The following is a 14,248-nucleotide window of genomic DNA, read 5'->3' as shown; positions in this document are numbered from 1 at the left end:
CTTCCCATGGAGCAGGAACTAAGCACCAGAATTTAAAGATTCTTCAAATACAGGTGTTCCTTACAATGAACTCTTTTAAAAAGATTTCATAGCCACTTCCTCCCTTTGCATTGGGTGATGGAGCTGAACAGATGGAAGGCGAACAGAAAAAAAAACTGTGATGCAGTCTGTAACAGAGCACAGCAGAGAGTCCAGTTCTCTCTTCAGCTTCAGAAGCTCAGAAGCTTTGTGAACATTTGAAGCACAGCTAATTTCCAGCATTGTTCTTGCTACCACGGGGTACTTACTTAAAGCCATCATTCTTTCTTGTGTATATTATATTCCTCCAAAGGTAGAGTTAAAAATCTTTTTCAGGCATTTAGTCACAGTTTGGTGCCAAGGTAACCTGAGAAACATGAAAAGTTACAGTGCACTGAAGTTTCACAGCTGTAGGAAACAAAAGGGCTTTGTTAGGTAGGTAAATCTATGCCATTTAAATGGACAACTGCCAGAGAGTCAGGCCTTGTTAGCTCACTGTGTTCTGAAATGGAAGTAAGCAGATAGGAGAGTTTCCAAGTTTTAAATTTAGCAGTTTAGTAGATACATTAACTTTCTTTCTAGTTGTTCCAGTTTACCTGCTTAAGAATGTAGCAGTGAAATAGGCCACCTTTGTGAGATGCTTTGAAGTCATTACCTTGCTGCTCAGACTGTTTATCAACTTGGATGGAGCTGGCTAGATGACGGCATAGTAGAGAAGCTTCTCAGCATAAGCCTGTGGTGGGAACATTACTTTCCCAGATCAAAGCCAGGAAACAGAGTGTGCAGGTCTTTCCAAAGTAATCATCATAAATCCTTTATGATATGCTGTGTCTGGTACCGCAGACTAGGATTAGGTTTGGGAGGTCAGAAAAATATTGCGAAAACTACTGTTAGAAAAATGTGGACCTGTTGTTTCAAATGTAAAGTCAAACTTTAGGCTTGATCCTTCTAAGTTTTGAGTTTGCTGACCTTGATTCAGCAAAGCATTTAAGTATGCACTTACCTTAAAAATGAGTGGCCTTATTGATGTGTATTCTTAAAGTAGGTGGTGTCAGACATTTCAAGACAGCCCCAAACTGACATTCATTTGAAAAGAGGCTATTTGCTGTGGCTTACAGTAGGTATTCAGATGATATTCACTATGCTCGAAACTTTGAGCCGATCCTAGCTTGATGTTTCAAACACCAAGGCTTGTGTCAGCATTGTAAGTACCACAAGCCACAAATGGGAATAATGGCAACAGATGTAACAGTAGATGTAATGTGTTTTATAAACCACGTGAGTATTTGGGTTAAGTCCAATGTCAAATTAATAAAAATGAGTGCCTGGAAGCTGAGCAGATGGTTTTCACAGCACAATCCACCATGTTTCATTGTCACTGAAGTTTCAACTCAGTAAAGGTTGTCTGTGAGTTGAATTTTGATCTACTACCTACTATCTACACCTACTAAGTGGAAAGCTAGGTGCTGGTGCCTGGGTACAGATGCTGTCAGACACCGAGAAACAAACACTTGATGTTTCAATGTGACCAATGCAACCACCTTGGAGATATTTTAAAGACAATGGTACACAAACCATGCACAAATGTATTTGACATGTATTTATCTAGCATTTTATACTCAATAATGATCCCTGATGGTTCATTGGGATTTTTGATCATGATCAGGTGCTGAGCCATCAGTTTCAAAGAAACAAAAACAAAGTCTTCAGTATCTTACATAAAAATATCAATGCATTATAAAAAGCACATCTCTGTGCATATACAGGCTATATTTGGGGGTTTTTTTCTCTATTTGCATTATTATCATTGTATCAACTTTTAATTTTATGAGCTACTTTATTGCCAAATTTCTTAGTATTTTACAAGTCATTATTAGCAATTTTACATGTATTCTAAAAAATGCTGTGTCTGGTATAAACTTCATTGTCTTCCTAATGCTTCTAAGAATTGAAACCTATTCTTGTTGCACAATTAAAAATTTCTGATTATTGTTCAAGTTATGATTTGCTTCTTTTTCTTTTAGGAAATTATTCATCTGGGAGCTAAAAATGTTACCTGGCAAGTTGATTTTAATTAGTGGACATAAGGGAGTTGTGGTAACCAAACCTGCATCATTACGTAATAATTTGGGTGAGGGCATGACTGATATATGATACGAATGCTGGTTTTGTGTTTGTGATACAACCATGTAAACATGTATAGCTTCTGAATACATGAGCATTACAGTTTTGGACAAGTGCTAATAGCAGTTCAAGCTTACTTTCTTTTTCAGTCATTTCAACTAAAGTGAAAAGCAGGCTATTTCTGTATTTTTTCTATCTCATGTTGAGTTTTAGCAGATAAATCCTTGCCACAGACTCTGCATCCAAGCAAGCCTCCTTGCACCAGGAGCTAATTCAGCCTGCGGATGTGGAGAAAGGAAAACCTTGAGCATACCTGGATAGGATTTAACATGCAAAAAAGCCAGATCGCTTTTCAATTTATGGAAGGCTGGTCATGTGATAAAAACTGGATCTATCCAGCAACAAGTTAGTGGCTACTGCTGCTTTTTTAACAGAATTGTTGTTAGTCTTCTCCTTTCTTAATAAGGCATGAAGTGTTCCCACTTATGCTGGTTGGGATTTTGAACTTTCATTGTTTAGGACTTTCTCTGAGAATGTGGAAAATTACTAGGTAATTGTCCCTTTCATGCTTTGTTCAGAGAATCAAGGGCATAGATTTCTTAAATCACAGGAGACTTAAAATGCAGAACAAAAAGTATTAGATCCCTTTAGAAGGTGAAATCTTGGGTATCACAACACCTAACGTCCCTTCATGTATGGCAGCTCCATGCCAGAAGCATGATATATGCCTGTTAATTTACAACAGACGTGCTCAGGGGATAGACCCACTGTTTGTTCAAGGGCAGACATGCATGTGACCATTGGTGACAGCTTCCCGGATCCTTGTATCCTGGCAGTTTAAGAGGAATGTCTTCACTGGAAGGGCAGAAAGCCCATTACAGGTGCAAAACAGGGGTGTGAAGGAAAAGGTTCATTACAGAGGTCTTGCTTTTTAAAAGGCCTTGACCCCCTGTTTTGTGTAAAGGCTACCTAGCTTTATAATGTTATCATTTCAATGGTTCCAAAACTGGCTTTGAAAAAAACAGACTTCTTATTTTAGGTTAATTAAACACAGAGTGGTCCAGTTCATGCTGTACTTGTGCTGTTACTATTGTTTCAAGGGAGCTTTCTGGAAGGCCAGAGAGTAGACAACTGCAGGCTGGCTGGCACATGATGACTTTTCTTTCTTGTGTAGGTAGTAAACCTATCTCAAAGAAACTTTTTGCTTACAAAGACAGAATAAAACAAGCTTAAGCTTCTCCAGAAACTTCCAGAATTTCAAAAACCCGCAAGAGGGCCCGAGCCCTGCTTTTTAGTTGTTGTTCTGTAGTTTTCTACAGAAATACTCATTTCTGCATTTCAACCCTGGTGAATCTGAATAATAGGATTTGCAACATTGCTGCTGCTACTTCCTGACTTTCTTCCACATATGACCAGGAGCTTGCAGGAATATTCCTTTTAAAGGTATATATATATGCATGCACACAGACAAATAGACAAATTGTTTATGCACTTCTTCATTTTTCAGGCATTACCATTTAACAGTCTACTAAGGGACTTCACTTTTAATTCTTTTTAAGTAGAAGTTTGGCTCCTGAAATGCTGTCCTGGGTGCTAGAGAAGTGATTTCTAAATTCAAATATACCGAACACAAAACTATTCACTGTTTCCAACTTTCTCTGTTAATTTATCTTGCTATGTTTTCAGGTCAGACAAGGCCCTGAGCAGTAGAGGCTGATTACAATTATGAGCTTTCTTCACAATCAGAGACCTTAAGGTCCAATTTAGGTTCTCCCTGTATTAATTAGCAAAGGCTAATTCTCTAAAGGCTAAAAGGTATGTAGAGAAGAGCTTAGATTTCTCCAAATCTTATTTCTGTATGAGCATTGTGAACTTGATAATACACCCCTCCATGGCAGCAGACAGTGATATTGTTAGAAAATGAATTACAGCTGCAGTTAATACCTGGAGAGGCGAAGAACTGCGTAGGCGTGGGAGAGCTATTTTGCTTCAGCGCCATGGGCTGGTAAATCACACGGAGATCCATACCATACAGAAATCTTTCTGCCATGTATTTAGTTGGCTTTAATACTGTGGATGAGCTATTGCAGTCATTCAGTGTTGTTGGCATAATTGGTGCCTTTTTTCCCCCCACACTTTTCAGATATGTGTGTTTTCGCAGTGTGTGCAATACCAAGTAAAGAGGAGTTTACAAGCTTGCAGTTCAGTCAGTCTTCCAGGTGCAAAGATGACTAATAGGGAATTACTCTGCAAAATTCAAAGGTCTGAATGCCCTAAAATGACAGTTGAGCCATCAATGATCATTTGCATGTTTATTATCACAAACTCACAAAAGCATGTCAGCTTTAAATGAAATGACAGGAAAAGAGATCACTATGATTAAGGTTAGTCTGGATTTGCCTTTAGTTTAAAAAATTAAACAGGCAGGAGAAGAGGTACCAGAGGGCCTGTTTAGATTGTGTTTGCATGGAAAGGAATCCAGATAACTCCAGGATGTGCAGTGATCCTTACTTACCATTTATGTGTTATAAGATGACAGGCAGAAGATTTGAGTTGCTGTGGGCATCAGACTTTAGCCAGTCAGGCAACAGCCAAGGATTAATACCTGCATAACATATAGCAAGTGCAATGTGTGCTGGAATAATCCCGTAATCCAGACAACACTGTGGAAAAAAATGGTGCGTTAGACTAGACTATCATGTAAATTATAATAATGTAGTCAGTAACCTTTTTCCTTTTGATTTTATAACTATGTACCTCTGTCCCTCACTAGAGGCTTTTCCAGATGCCATTGTGTCTTTCAGCGAGATGAGTTGGCCTCAGTCACCTCAGACTTGCAGCACCAGTGGGATCCTCCATAGCTCCAGTACAATTTGGGCTTTGCTTGAGAAGAAAAACTACTTCCCAAGTGTGTTGGGCTGGCAGGTAACTCTGTAATAAAAGATGTTGCTTGCAGTTAACTAGGAAGGGAGGGCAATAAGCAGAAGGAGTTGTGGCTGATGTCCCTGATATTGCCACCACAGCAGGGGAAGAGCATCTAGTGCATATGGCTTGGGTGTAACAATTGCATCACAAGCTGCAAATGGGAACGCCCCGGCTGTAAAGGGGATTTAAATTACTGCCTGTTTGTAAAGTGCTCATGCTGGAGAATGTAGGCAGTGACAGTAATGGGCAGATGGAAACAGTTTAGTGTCCTAGGCCTTTAATTCTAGTCCTAATCCAGTTGCTTTAGTGCTTCTGAGCTTATAAAATAAATTTTACTGAGTACAGTAAATAAATTGCATTCTCTACTGCCAATAAAAGATTATTTCTTGGCACATATTTATTAATGTTTGTCAAGTCTAATTTTAAAATATAGATGGCATGGCTTATATTACTTCTCTGGAGTTTGTTTTACACTCTGTTAATTTTACTGTCTTGGAGCTTTTCCCAGTATGTCACAGGCACCCTATTGTGTTCATTACTTATTTAAATATAGAGTTTCTCATCCAATTTAATATTAACTTTTTCCTCTTTGATAATTTTACGTTCTTCAGATATTCTGTCAAGCTCCCTAAAGTAAGCCTGTACCTTCCATATGTACTGAGGACCCTATGGTCCGTTCCAAGAACACACTAAATTTGTGAGATGTTCATCTAATGAACTGGTTCTTGAATGGCATATTGATTTATTGCCTTGAAAAAGTCTTCCAGTAGTGCTTTAACCATGGTCCTCCTACATTTTTATACTGTGTGATTTTTTTGCCTATGAGATTTTTCTACAATTTATGCCATTTACAAAGCAAAACCAAAGAACTGTTTTGTAAACTGTGTTGTCATTGCTCCTGTGTAGCTGAATGTCAGAAACTTGTTTCAAGGACTCCTATTTTCACTTTTCAGAACCTCCAAAGCCATCAGTGAAAAAAAAATAAATGGGTCACCATGATGCTGGGTCACCAAAATAGTGAGCATACTGCCTTTTCAGTTGTAACTTTATCACTGATGCTACCTATGATTTTTTGTTACAGATTGTAGAGGAAGATATCTTTACATTTCTTAGTAGAAGAAAGAAATTCCCGTTACCTGAGATTATGCTGCACAATATTTTTAGGGATAGTTCACAGTATGTTTGCTTTATGTTGTTTATGTAAAAAAACCCAACTACCTCAAAACCTATGGCTGCAACGAATACTCAAAAAAATTCTTAATTCATCGTTTCATTAAAACACAAAACTCTACCTAAAATATTATTTCAAAAAGTAGCTGTAAGACAAGCAGACTTCCTTGTAACTACAAAGAGAAATTCTGGTCTGGGGAGAATTAGGAAATGTTTTCCTTGTAGCTTCCCACATCTAACTTTTTATAAGTGAAAGCACAAAGTTTGTAAGATTTTCTTTAATGACTTTTAAAACATAATTTAGTAGTAAAAAAACAACCCTAAGTTGCATAAGTAGTAATAGTCTTGCATATAGAAGTACCTTAAGGTTTCTTCATATTAAAAAGAGTGAAGGTAAGTTTATAACATCCTAGAAACAAACACAATACAAACAAACAAATCAGTATTGAGCCACTCTTCCTATGTTCCCCAGCAAGGACAGGGTGAAAACTGTTTGAGAATTGCTTAGCCATACTATAAGTTATTATTGCACTTTGAATGCAAGAAATAGCTAGCATTTAAACACCAACCACTTCGACAGGCAGAAGTGGTGCAGGTACCTCAAAATGCTCACAAGAGCTCTCCCCATGACTTTGGACAAATTTACTGGAATCCAGGGGCTTTGCATCGGTTTTGCCAGCGGAGAGTTTCTCCTGTGATTTTGTGTTATCATACACAGAGAGATGAGATTGAAAATGCGCTACATGTGCAGGCATGTTACTGGAAGTGCCAAGAGTTAACTATTTGCAAGTGGAGGGTGTCTCTCCAGTGGCGCTCTGCTCATGAAGGCACAATTGTACTTTGTGATCCTGCTCCCTGGTGCTTGGAGATTCACTCCTCTTTGTCCTCTGGCTCAGGTGTATTTTGTGTTCCTGCAGAGCTGGCATAGGCAGTGGGTTGCTCCCACTCTGAGCTGGAGCTTAGAAAGGTCAGCAGAAATATTGGCCTGAGAAATCCATCACTACTAACATATTTGAATATGACTTCTTTTGGGTTATTTTCCTTTGTAGAGTTGCTTGCTTTCTGGTTTTTTTTTTAAAGAACAAACTTTCTGTGGTATGAAAGTGCTGCAATTTTTAGAAGCTAATTTTCCCCATCAGTTTATTAGGTTCATGTTTAATACAACGTGCACACAAGATACTTCTAAAAGGTGATTTCCAATGGAAAACATTGCAGGTGGACACTACTCTTCTGGAGGTTGTCAGTAGTAATTAGACTTCTCTTTTTCAGCTTTGAAAGCATCCCAAATATGTTTGTTTGGACTATTCAAATCCCGTGATGTTTTATTTGTAAGCGTAGAGTGCATCTAAACAACAATACCTTTATTCAGCTTAAAGCATTGATCCAGCATGTGCTAGAGATTCAGGCTGGAAGTCATGAATTAACACTGACTAAAACTTGATTTTTGTTTTTTTGAGATATCTTTTTCAGAAGACTAATTAATTCAAGCACAAATTATATCTAAATTCAAAGGCACATGCAGCCCATCTTACCAAGAAGTGATATGACTTAAAATAATTTATGTCTATTCCGCCAAGGTTAATAGTGTTATTTCCCAGATGAGCATACACATAATACCTGTCTTACATTTTGAAGAGATCAGTAACACTCCTCCTCTAATACTATTACATTATTTGAGGTTTTACATATGAGTACCTCGTAGGTCCCATCCTTGAGGAGAAAATTCCCTTACTGCAGACTTAGATTGCATCAGTTTTGCAGGAGGACTGTGAATAGTTGCCAAATTAAGTTTTGCAGGAGAAAATTCTCATAGAGGAGCACTCTAAAATGCTTTTACCTCTTGTACCTTTGTCTTATTAATTCTCTTTGGGGCCTAAAGAAACTAGAATTACCACGATAAGATTGCACGATAGCTTAGCATAGCAACCCCAAATCCTCTGTACACCTTTCTGCAGGTGAAAAATTGGTGAAAAGAAAAAGACCTTATGTACAAATCATGCTTATAAAAGCTTTTTTCTCTTTGGAGCAGAGGATTAACATTTATTTCCTTCTTCTTTCCCATCTTGGCCTTCCACGTTTCATCAGTAATAGGGAACAATCTATCAGAATTCACGTTCCTCCTCCCTCCTGTTACTACTTACTCCTGAGGAAACACATGATGTGATTTGCCGACTGAGCTCCAAGAGTCTTGGTCTTGCAGCCTCATAAGTCCTGACATGGCATTGCCACGTGATCTTTTGGCACTGGCTGGCACTTGGGATTGTGCTGCTTCAGGTTGGGGCTTTGTTTGGCAGGAAAGCTCAGTCAGTGCAACTGAGTGCAACTAAAGTTATGACAATTATATTCCCCTTGCACAACGCTTCCTCTGCTGATAAACAAGATGCAGCTCTGAATGGGCAGCCTTCTGAGCAGGAGCTGCTATCTGGTTTACCTCTGCTATCTGGTTTACATCTGGTTTACCTAAAACTTCTGCAGTTTCATGACCTCCACACAAAACCTCCTGGAGAAATGAGATGGTTGAGCATGGGAATGTACACCTACTTGCTCTGAATTCCTTTGTTGTCCTCAGCCTCAGAATATTTTGCACCTGTTTGATGCGGTTCATAACACAGCAAGGGCATTGACATGCAGCCAGCCAGGTGCATCACATGAAGGAGGACACTGTGCCCTGCTTTGGGAACAGAGCTGCTGGTGCTATGCAGAGCAGCGCTTGGCCAGGCTCAGGAGGTAGATCCCTCTATGAGAGCTGTCCCTAGGACTGTTTGTAGGGGACTCTTGCACGCACCTCTGAGTGCCTACCACTGCCAGCCTGTTGTAGACAGACAGTGTTGGGTCACACAGGAAGCAGTAGCACTTGACCAGCAACAACAAACGTTTCCTTGTTGGTGATCTACTCTCCTGTTTTTGAGTTTCCATGCTACCACAGGCCTTGCAGAACAGGTTCCCAGTGGGCAAGGCGATAGTATAGCCAGCTGGTGGCTGACACAACATCCCACAGTGTGGCTTGTGGAGCGGCAATGACGTATGATGATGCTGCTGCTCTCTGCCAGAATGTGCCAGCGGGCTGGCCAGGATCTGGCAGCTGCAGTTCGCCTCGCCAGGACTGCCCTTCCATAACAAGGGCCCTTTTCCTCATCTGTTGGCAGCTGCCGTATCACAACTGAGTTGCCCAGAGAAGCATGATGGCAAATGCTGTCAAATGCCGGAGCTCAGTTTGGAAAAGCTATTTTTAGGGGAGTACTGAAGTCTTTTATGGTGGTATTCATCTCTCCTGACTTTCCGCTGTCAATAGCTGATCTTGCTGTCTAGCCTTCTTTCACAGCTGTATCTGGAATTTATTTCATCTCATACCTAAAGTAAGTATCTAAAACAGACAAGACAATTCACACCTTTAGAAATGCTTCTTTTTCTTCCTCTGACTATAAAGTGAAACTGATTGAGTGGCTTATCTGGAAGCGTCTGCACTAGGTCCATTCATTGCTATCTCGTAAATGGATCCTACCACTTGTGTGTGACAATCACAAGAAGTGTCATACCCTCTATAGATAAAATTCTTTATATTTAACTCTAAAATACATTTATCGAAGTGCTAATGGGATTTTTCTGGGTGCTTCCTTTCGAGAACTATTCCTCCTCTCCTGGTAGACAATGGGCTTGCAGTTACTTTTCCAACCTACTTCTGCTCTTCCACCTGGTGGCAGGCTGACAGCAATGATAAATAGAGGATCTGGGCTAATGTTTATATATGTTATTCCTCAACATATATATGATGATATTTACAATATCATCATAGCTAAATCAGTCCAAATGCAGGTTAGAATATATGTAAACTTGAAATTATCAGATGAGGCAAATTCTGATTTATTCTAGTGATATTCCAGTGGATGAATCGAAGCATTTTAGAGATTTAAAAAAAGTAGTAATTAAGGCATTAAGAACCTGGCAAAGATAGAAGTATGAGAATGGGTCAGTTTATCTGAAGAATAGGTTGAATTGCATCTCCTGTTTTCTGCATTCTTTTAAGAGAAAATTTCAATATGTACCTTCTTTCCTTGTGTTAAAACTCAACTAATTAAACCAGAACTCAGCATTTAAAGACTAACGCATGAACGGAGCAATTAGAACCATTATAGAAAATAACATTTTTCTATGTTGCATATATTCTTATTAAATGGTAGAAATGAGCTGTGCTTTGATTTGCTTACTGAGTAACAGCACAGAGTCCCTCTGGCTAAATAGAAAAATTGAATACAAACCCACAATAAGTCAATAAATATACAATCATCACAGTAAAGTTTTAAAAATTCTATCAAGCAAAATCCAACAGGAAGTGTCATTATGGCAGATAAAATCATTGTCTGCAGTGAACTATCAAGCCTTAGGGGAAAGTGAGAATTGATATATTTATGGACTTAGTAAGTTTATTATTTTTTTTAGCTTTTGCAACTAAATAATACATTTCCATTATTTCATTGAATTAATATCATCTTTAGCAAATATCTTAATGTATTTTTATATAGATAAAGCTAAGCAAGGCTTTTCATATAAACTTTGTCAAAATTTGTATTTCAGGAATTTACCTTTCTCTGGAAAGAAAGGGAATGATGAGACAATGCTTTTTCCTTCCAGAGTTCCTGAAGTTATTGGAGTCATAAAATTCCTTTTCTCTATATTTAGAAATTGCTAGGATGGCCCTTTAATTAGATATGAATATGATTTTGTAATTCAAGTTGCTGCAAAAGTGAGCACCATGCTGTTACATGAAACTAGGTGACCAAAGAATGCTCTTCTTGAGATTCTTGGTAATGCCTGGAATGACTTCTGGATCAGGCTTTCCTTGCAATGGAGAGTTCTGCTCTAGATTGGATTAGACATGGATTAGGTGGGTTTGCGCTCTGTGTGTGCCTTGTTAGATGTGAGAGATGATTTTCTACTTGTGGTTGTTTAGGATGTAAGCTGGGCTAGCTCTGGGTAGAATGCTTGCTCTTTTTGCTTTGTCAGTCTGTACTCAGCTTGGTGTGGTAGCTGTGTTGGGCCATATCTCCTGTCAGCACATGCAGATACTGCCTGTGGTAGTGTTAAATACCCCTGATTTATAGCAGGCAGGTGGTCTGTGATTTCTTGAGGGAACCCACTTCTCAGATCTTCAGGAAGGTAGTCCTTTTTCACTTCTGCACTGGGGTGGTGACACATACGGTTCATACCAAAACCTGACAGATGTCACTATGCAATTCATACACTTTGAGGAGCTAAGTCATCCCTTAGTATATCTGCTGACCCTCATCAAAGGCACCAAGAAGTGCTAGTTACTGAGGTTTCAGGTAAGATGCTTGGCTTGCTCTCTCAAGGCTCCTGTGCATGAGCTCTGCTACTCTGTGGCTGTTAGGTGGATGGTAGGTAGGCCTCTTTGGAGAGGTGCTTAAAGCAGCTTTAGTGTTTAGACTTTAGGAATAAAAAAAGCAAAGAGTGAAGAAAACAATTTGTTCCTCCCAGGAGAGGCTGGCACCACTAGCACACTGCACTGGCAGGTAGGCTGCCACAGTAATGACAACACAAGAAACCTGCCTTCTTTTGCGAAGCTTTTGTATCAGTGATTGTGAGAAAGTTTTGCAATCGCTGTAAGAAGGAAATCCAGGGTTTAAAAAAAATGCAACGGAGTGCTCCACTTCTTGGAGTAGGCAGCGCTTTTGCTGTGACGTTGTGCTGGCTTCAAGCCTGAAAGCCCTAGGGCACAGGAAAGAAGCAGCCTGACACTGCAGTGACACAAAGTAAGTTCTCTCTCTGTGCCTCTCACTGTCTCTCCCCACCCTCCCTTCCTGCTTCTTTCCATTTGTTTATTAGTTTGCTTAATTGTTAGGTGCAGGACAGAATAGGCTTTTTGTACATCTCGGTGTCACTAAACTTGAACGAGATCATGTAAAGTGCTAAGGTACAATTCTTCAAATTAGATATTTTTTAAAGGGTAAGCGCTGTGGACAGTTGGATGTTTTATCCTTCCATATAAAAACAATTCATTGCCATTAATTAATTAAAAATAATTAATTAAGTCTTATATTATTTTTCCTGCTTCATTTAATTTTAAATGCCACTAGGTTCAATGATTCACTAGCTTGCCAAAGTGCAGATTTTTATGGACTGGTTACAGAAAATGTGTTGTTTCATTATGCGTAAGAGAAATGTTTATACAGTTAAACATTTTCTCTAAGTTTAAGGAAGATTATTAGGCTAGGAACATAGAATTAAACAAAATTAAATACTGCGTATAGAAAACCATGTCACTGATTTAGATACTGTTTATTTAACAAAGTCAGAGATTTCACGAAGTTAATCATCAGCAAAATGCAAATCAGTGAAGAATGTATTTGCTTTAGATAACTCTGTCTTTCAGATCCCATCCTGTAAAAATTGGCATAAATCTGAATTCACCATACTTTAATTATCTATAACCCCTTTTTTTCAATGTTTTTTGATTTGCGAGCTGCTAAAGATGGTTTAAGGAAGGTTAGGTCAGGTCCCTTTACAAATTTCATATGTGGTTCACTCTGAAGTACACGTGTTTGACTTTTGCATAGTTACTTTTGATAGATCATGCTGGAGTAGGATTCAGAGCTAAAAATTTAAGTTAAAGTGCTTATGAGGCTTTATATCTCTTTACTAGACATCAGTGTCTATTTGCAATCATTAAGTGTAACTTTTAGGCGCCTGTTGGGTTGCTAAGAGAGTTTTGTCTTTTCTGGGTATGAGTGGACATTTCTCAGGGAGTCCAGCTTGCTCCCAGGCATCTTGCTTGGAAGAACTGAGCTCTTCGAAGGAGCAGAACAACCTTTGCACATTAGCATGGGACCCTGCCACAGCCCTACTGCCTCTGGTGTTAAAAATCCATCACAACACTTAAATGGCTTCTGCTCTTGGGTCAGTTGGTATCTGGGGCCTGCAAGAGCAGAACTTTGAAAGGTTCCCAAAGCAAGGTGCAGGGGGAAGAGAGAGGAGAAATGGTACAGGCCAGTTTTTTTGACCTGTGTACCTCTATATTCCTCTAATACATATGCCAGTTTATACCAGAGCTAAATAATTGGTTTCTGTACTACTACACCAGTTTTCCAACAGAGGAACTTGGCAATAGCTCTTTTTGACTTGTTAGCATTCCAGATCTCTCTGTATTAGCTGGCTTCCCCTGATCAGCTTAATCTACATCAACCAATGTATCTAAAATGACTATATGGCTACGGCAGAGGAGTTGGAATTAGATGATCTTAAGGCCCTTTCCAACCCTAACTATTCTATGATTCTATGATTCTATACCAGAGCCAATTTTTAAATGGTAATCTTTGGCAGTCTCATTAATGTGGCTACATTTATCATCTGTCTTGCCAGGAACTTGTAGAGACTTGTGGGATTAGATGGTCATTATTTGTTTCTTTTAATCAGTGCCCTCTTTACCTGCCATAGCTCTTATCCTGTTTTCTCCTCTGTCATCATTTGTGGTCTGATTCTACAAACATTTATCCAGTAAATAACGTGACTTATAGAAATCTTGACAGAATGGTGCAGAGTGGTATTCAGTATTTCTGCAAATTCAGAGATTATGCAGTTAGAGAAAATCCTTATAAATATAGCATAATATCAGCAGCCTACTGAATCATACCAAAAGTTCATTTAGCCTGGAACAGTGATCAAAAGTGAATATCTAAAAGAGAATATAAGAATTGGTTCAAGCATGGCAAAGATGTTTCTCTGACATAACTATCATAGCCTCCACCTGCCTAGGGACTTTCGTCTGCAAAGGTTTCTAAAAACTGTCATCAAGCTGCCTCTAAATATTCAATCTATCCAAGAAGGTCCTGAAGTCTTTTTGAAAACAGATTGCACAAAGCAGGTGCACCAATACTTAACTCATTACAATGGCACTTTAAACACCCTTTAACTCACTTCCTGAGAAAAGGTGTCAATGTGTAGAGATCTCAAGAACTGTCTCACCATCTAGTATGTATGAAAAACATTGGAACCTTTA

The 14,248-nt window shown here is 38.9% G+C and overlaps 1 protein-coding gene across 1 annotated transcript in view; it reads left to right on the top strand.

Annotated features, from left to right (window-relative positions):
• Positions 1–14,248, top strand: part of LOC308217043 (uncharacterized protein) — a gene marked incomplete at both ends in the record, with an annotated part of 46,980 nt that overhangs the window by 15,163 nt on the left and 17,569 nt on the right. The window lies entirely within an intron of this gene.

This window comes from Psittacula echo, assembly GCF_963264785.1.
Source record: "Psittacula echo genome assembly, chromosome: 1".
Lineage (NCBI taxonomy): Eukaryota > Metazoa > Chordata > Aves > Psittaciformes > Psittacidae > Psittacula > Psittacula echo.
The sequence above is the reverse complement of the archived record's forward strand: the minus strand, read 5'-3'. Positions and strand labels throughout refer to the sequence as shown.